At 40.9% G+C, this 6,029-nt stretch overlaps 1 long non-coding RNA gene across 2 annotated transcripts; it reads right to left on the reverse strand.

Moving 5' to 3' along the window:
* Positions 1-4,881: 4,881 nt before the first annotated feature.
* On the reverse strand, positions 4,882-5,692 carry LOC130194834 (uncharacterized). Of its 2 annotated transcripts, XR_008831960.1 has the most exons (3): positions 5,645-5,692; positions 5,411-5,506; positions 4,882-5,271 (listed from the first exon to the last, which is right to left on the reverse strand). It is a non-coding gene; the product is annotated as an uncharacterized LOC130194834 (long non-coding RNA). The 2 variants fall into 2 exon arrangements; XR_008831959.1 differs by lacking the exon at positions 5,645-5,692 and having other exon boundaries at positions 5,411-5,627.
* Between the last annotated feature and the right edge of the window lie 337 nt (positions 5,693-6,029).

Consider the following 6,029-nt stretch of genomic DNA (forward strand, 5'->3'; position numbering starts at 1 on the left):
CAACGGCCGCGTGGACTTGCTGCTTCACCAACAGTCTCATCATTTCTCCTGGAGACACGGGGACAGACATCGGAGGCTCCTCGCGGTCCATGTCTGAACGACGCATGCGCAGTTGGATGTACGACGCACTGGCGTCATGAACACGTGGTCACTGAGAATCTCACGCGAGCGAGGCGCTGCAGTTGCTTCTCCACCGACTGCGTGGCCCAGTGCATGATGGGAAACGCCTCTTCTTCTTTTTTTTTCTTTTTTTTGGCGGAAGGCATCCAGTGAACGGTGCATTTCCGCCACCTACTGTAGTGGAGTGTGGACCAGAGTACCCTATCCCCTTACATTACAAAAACAAACAAACAAAACCAAACCCAACAAAATAACCACAAAACAAAATCAATAAAACAAAACAAAAGGGAGATTCAAAATGTCAGTGCTTTAAATTATATTGCTTAATCCTGTTTCATTCAAATATTGTAATACCTGTCCTGCCCCCAAATTTAATGCATCTGTAAAGGTGCGTTCACACCAAAAGCGAAACTATTTTTTCGCGCGACTGAATCCCATGTAAAGTCAACATACAGACGCGTGTGGCTGCGATAGACGCAATATTTTCCTTGGCGGCGCGTTTGGGGCGACGCAATGTGGCCGACGCGTTTCCAGCGGCACAATTTTCGCCCCGAGTTGAAATATTTCAACTTTGAGGCGGTCATCTCGCAACTCGGACCAATCAGCTTTTGAGTTCTGCTCTCGTAGCGCTGGAAGCGGATGTCTTTCAGATGTAATAGTAACTTCATCGGGGAAAGTGACCGAGCTGAGTGAGCCTACGGGTGATGTCATGAACCCAAACACGAGGGCGTTAGTGTGTGGGACGTCCACGACAAATATAAAGCAGAACTAGTGGTTAGTTATTCTGGTGGATGAAGGAGATGATAACGGTCTTTACGGAGACGAGACACGGAGATAAGCCCTGCCCCTCGCGGAGCGTCTGGACCAGGGGTCCCCAAACTTTTTCCTGAGAGGGCCACATAACGTTTCCCTTGTCTGCTGGAGGGCCAGCCGGGGGGGGGGGGGGGGGGGGGGGTGAGCGATGCGCTTGCTGTAATCAATGCGCGTGCAGACAGCATTTAACGGAGCGGAGCAGCGCGTGCGCTCTGATCGCTCTTTTAATGAAGTATCGACACTAAAAATATGCTAAATCACATCGTTTTTAACGGACGGGTACTTTGTTAGTATCGCTCCACCGTGCAGCGTGACAGCAGTAGATGTAGCGGACTAACATTCTAGCTAACCTAACTTCCCAAACGCTGTCGACATCTGAACGCTAATTGGCCAAGACGCGACACGCCCCATCAAAGATGTTTTATTGCGAAGAGCACCACTTCACATTTTCTCCGCGTCTCACTGCAATCTCAACGGCAGCAGGCAGGGTGAAAAAAATAATAAATCGGAACGCGTCTCTGGTATTGTTCAGGGGGCCGGTCCAAATGTGGAGGCGGGCCGTAGTTTGCGGACCACTGGTCTGGACGCTCATGGTGAGAACACGGTGAACAGTTGAGCGAGTAAACTCGCGCGTTTTGGGCGACGCAAAAAATAGTTTCGCTTTTGGTGTGAACGCACCTTTAGATTTAGTTCCCCCACTCCAGCTTCCTCTCCAACCTGTCGCTCAAGTGTGTATTTCTGGCAATGACAAATGATATGTTCTACAGATTCTGGTACTTGACAGTGCTCACATCGTCCTGTTGGGTGTTTATTTACGAGATGCATTGTTTTGTTCAGCCTTGGCCCGATCCTCAGTCTGGTTACTATGTTCTCTTCTGCGGTGCTTCTTCTAGCTGGCCTCCCTTTGCCAACTTCCCTCTGCACAGCATACAGATGTCTTCCTGTTTCCCCTACATCCCAACTATGCTGCCATTCCTTCATAATGTTTCTTTTGATCATTGTTTTAACTTCTGCTTTGCTTAGTAAAATGTCCGTCTTGTGCTGCCTTTCTAACAATTGTGTTGCTAGTGTATCTGCTCTTTCGTTTTCTTGTACCCCTCTGTGTGCTGGTACCCACATAAATGCTCCGACAATACCCATATTTTTTAATCGGAACAGTGTTTCATATTTTTCATTAATTAAATCCTGCCTGCTATGTGAAGTGAATGATTGTAATGAGGATGTTGTTGAACGAGAGTCTGAACAGACAATGACCTTTTGACCCGAACCTCCTCTACCCACTGCAGTGCTGTTAAAATGGCCAACGTCTCAACTGTATAAACAGACAGATGCTCTGAGGTTTTCTTTTTAACTTCATATCTTAAGGACGGTATGGTGACTGCAAACCCAGTTCTCCCTGTATCAGGGTCTTTTGATCCATCTGTAAATGCTGGAATAAATGATAAGTATGTCGTCTCCAGTCTATCCTCCACCATTCCTGCCATGTTATTATTGTCTTTAAATGCTTGGGTTTTGTCCAAAAATTAATGATCAACTGACACTGAGGGAAATAGCCATGGTGGTGTAATTAATAGCGGTATTGCAGGGGTGAATGTTATCTGATATAATGACATATCTTTGGCTAATTTCTCACTGCTCCATGCGAAACACTCCTGCTTGGCCCTGTCTCTTTCCCAACATGGCAGAAGTACTTTTTTGGTTGGATGATTATCTCCAGAATGCCCTTGCAGGTTGGCCCAGTCATTTATAGTTTGGAGCTTGCGTCTCAAATGCAGCGGCATTTCACCCATCTCCACCTGCAGAGCAGCCACAGGGCTTGTCTTAAAAGCACCACAACACAGTCTCAGAGCTCGGGATTGCAACACTTCCAGCTTCTTTAGTGAAGTTTTTGCAGCTGATCCAAATACGACACAGCCGTAGTCAAGGACCGACCTCATCAGAGCGATATAAATATTTTTAATCGCAGCCCTGCTGGCTCCCCATTCTGACCCTGTTAGACACCTCATTACATTTAGAATTGTTTTACCTTTCTTTACCATCCTCTGAATATGCTCATTCCATTTGAGTTAATTTATCATCGAGCCACACACCAAGGAACCTAAAAACTCTCACTTGTTCAATCTTTTGTCCGTACATCTTTATCTGAGCATCAACTCCTCTTTTCCTAGTCAACATGATTGTTTTAGTTTTCCCCACAGAAAATTGTAATCCCCATGAATAAGACCATCTTGCTACCACTTTCACAGCCTCTTGTACTTTACCTTTAATATGGTTTATGTTCTTCCCTCTTCCACAGTGCTCCATCATCGGCAAATAGAGATCGGCCAATACCACCCTGGACTTGAAGGAAAACATCATTTATCATGATGGAGAACAGTATCGGACTAATGACACTACCCTGTGGTGTACCATTCTCTACCAGGTATCGTCTAGATAGTGCTGCCCCAATTCTGACTTGAATAAACCTGTTCCTTGAAAAATCTTTTATCCAATTATATGTTCTCCGCCCTATTCCTATCATATTTAATTTAATCAATAACCCTTCCCTCCAAACCATATCATAAGCCTTTTCCACATCAAAGAACACAGCCATCACTGACTCCTTATTCACCTGGGCCTTCCTGATTTCTGTTTCTAAACCAATAATTGGGTCCATAGTACCTCTACCTTTCTGAAATCCACTTTGATGAGGTGCTATCATTCCCCTGGACTCCATATAAAATGCTAATCTATCTGTAATCATTCTTTCCATTATTTTACCCACATGGGATGTTAATGCTATGGGTCTGTAATTCATTGGGTTTGATGAATCTTTACCTGGTTTCCTGATTGGGATAATCACAGCTTCTTTCCAAGACCTAGGTAGTGTCCCCACTTGCCAAACCTTGTTATAAAAAAATTACAATTTCATCATTGCTATCCTACCTAAATGCTTAAGCATTATATCACAAATGTCATCCTTCCCTGGTGATGTAAGTCCTCCTCTTTCTATTGCTCTTTTCAGTTCTTCTAAGGTAAATGAGGCATCACTAGGACTATTAGTATCGTCTCTCTTTCCAAGAACATCGGGGTGAGCTGATGGCGTCCTTTCCCGTCCTCTCTTACCTTCTACTGTCAGGTTGTCAGAGCTGTGGATTTCTGTTAGTGCTTTTGCAATCCTCTCTGCCCTCTCCCCACACTCAGAAAAGTTTGACCATTGTCTACTCAATAAAATTAAGGCAACAAAGTGACAATTAATATAATTGAATAGAATTTAATACTTCATCTTTGATTAAAAACTATTGATTTAATTAAGCAAATTTAAACAAAATATTAAATACAAATATGTTGGATTTACTAATAATATGGCAAATGTTGAGTAAATCCAAATCAATTATACAGGGGAAATGATTAATATTTACTAAGTATTCAAAAGAAAGTAATTTAGATATACCAAATAGCTGTGAAAAAGTAATTTAGATTTACTAATTATGTGGATGAAATTGATTTCCATTTACTAAATATCCGGATACCAATTTATATTTACTAATTTTATTGGTGAAAATGATTAATATTTACTAGGTTTTCAAAAAAAAGTAATTTAGATATACCAAATAGCTGTGAAAAAGTAATTTAGATTTACTAATTATGTGGATGAAATTGATTTCCATTTACTAAATATCTGGATAATACTGATTTGGATTCAATAAATAAAATAAGTTACAACTCAACTTGGAAGAATGTTACTTGATTCAACACATTTAAACTGAAATTGTTATTTATCTTTACATAAATACATTTTGCAAATCAACTTATAATTGGTACCACATGACTTAAAATCTATGTAATGTTATTGATTGTCACTTTGTTCGCATATTTTTTTTAAATGTAGAATCTACTTAATATCATGCCTTCTTTTTGCAAGAATGTACTGAGGAACAGTTAACAAATTACCACATTTAGGACAACAGCAGTTAAACATTTATTTGTGCAACTTTGTTGACCATCTTTCAAAAAATTTGTGTAAAATGCCAAAATACAAAGAAATCCTGGTGTACACAAAAGAATCACAGCAGCAAGCCCTTCAAATGAGAATGACAAATTGGATGTTTCTGAACAACCCTGAATGGTAAATAACTGCAGCACTGAAACTCAGACAAAGCCTCGAAAAAAACCATGTGACTGTAAACGCACTGTAAAAAAAAAAAAAACTCATTGGGTCCAGACTGAAGACAGGTGGGGACAGAATCTCATGCCGACATGATGTTCAGGAAACTGGAACTTAAGGCAGGAGTAGTCATCATTACTGCTTGAAGACTCACAGGTCAACCGGTTGTCTGTGGGCTGACATGATTCTCTCTACAGCCAGAAAAAAGACAAAACAGAAAAGATTAACAATAATATAACTTTAAATAGCATTTACAACATGACTAGGTGGTTCGAACAATAAAAATGTATTCTGCTGTTAAATTAAGACACTGAACTTAAAACAACTTACTCCCGTTTATCCTTGACAACTTGTATCCGATCATGGGTCACACTAGTGGAACAGCAAAGAAGGTGTTGAGGTTCATGCTGGTAGTCGTAGTCACACCTAAAAAGAAAGAGTAAGGGGATAAAGGACAAAGGGAGGACATACATCCTCTTCAGTAAAAACAAAATCATCTCAAGCATCAACTTTTGCTCTTTTCAATGCTAATGTTGTAAATAAAAATGAAAAGTCTAGATTCACACTCAAGTGCCACATGTCGTCATCATGGCGGCCAAGGTTTGATTTCGGGTGGTCCCTTTGCTGCAGATCCTCCCTGTGGTGCTTGTGTGTCTCTAGCTCTAACACAAATAAAGAAAAAACATCTTAAAACAAATAATTGCTTGCTTCTGGCATTTAAATGGATTATAATCTCACCGTGTTGCTGGGTGTCATTAAGGTCACGAAGTTGTTCCATCCAAGTTGGATTATAATGTCTGAAAGGTGGCAGGAGAAAATAATTAGCATTTTACAATTAACTAATTGTTCTTAATTATCTGTACATAAATGTAAACATTGACTCAAAGGACACTCTTTGGTGACGTCCTCATCTGATAATGTGGACAGTAAATGAAGATTTGAACATGAA

The sequence above is a fragment of the Pseudoliparis swirei genome, chromosome 6, assembly GCF_029220125.1.
Source record: "Pseudoliparis swirei isolate HS2019 ecotype Mariana Trench chromosome 6, NWPU_hadal_v1, whole genome shotgun sequence".
Classification (NCBI taxonomy): Eukaryota; Metazoa; Chordata; class Actinopteri; order Perciformes; family Liparidae; genus Pseudoliparis; species Pseudoliparis swirei.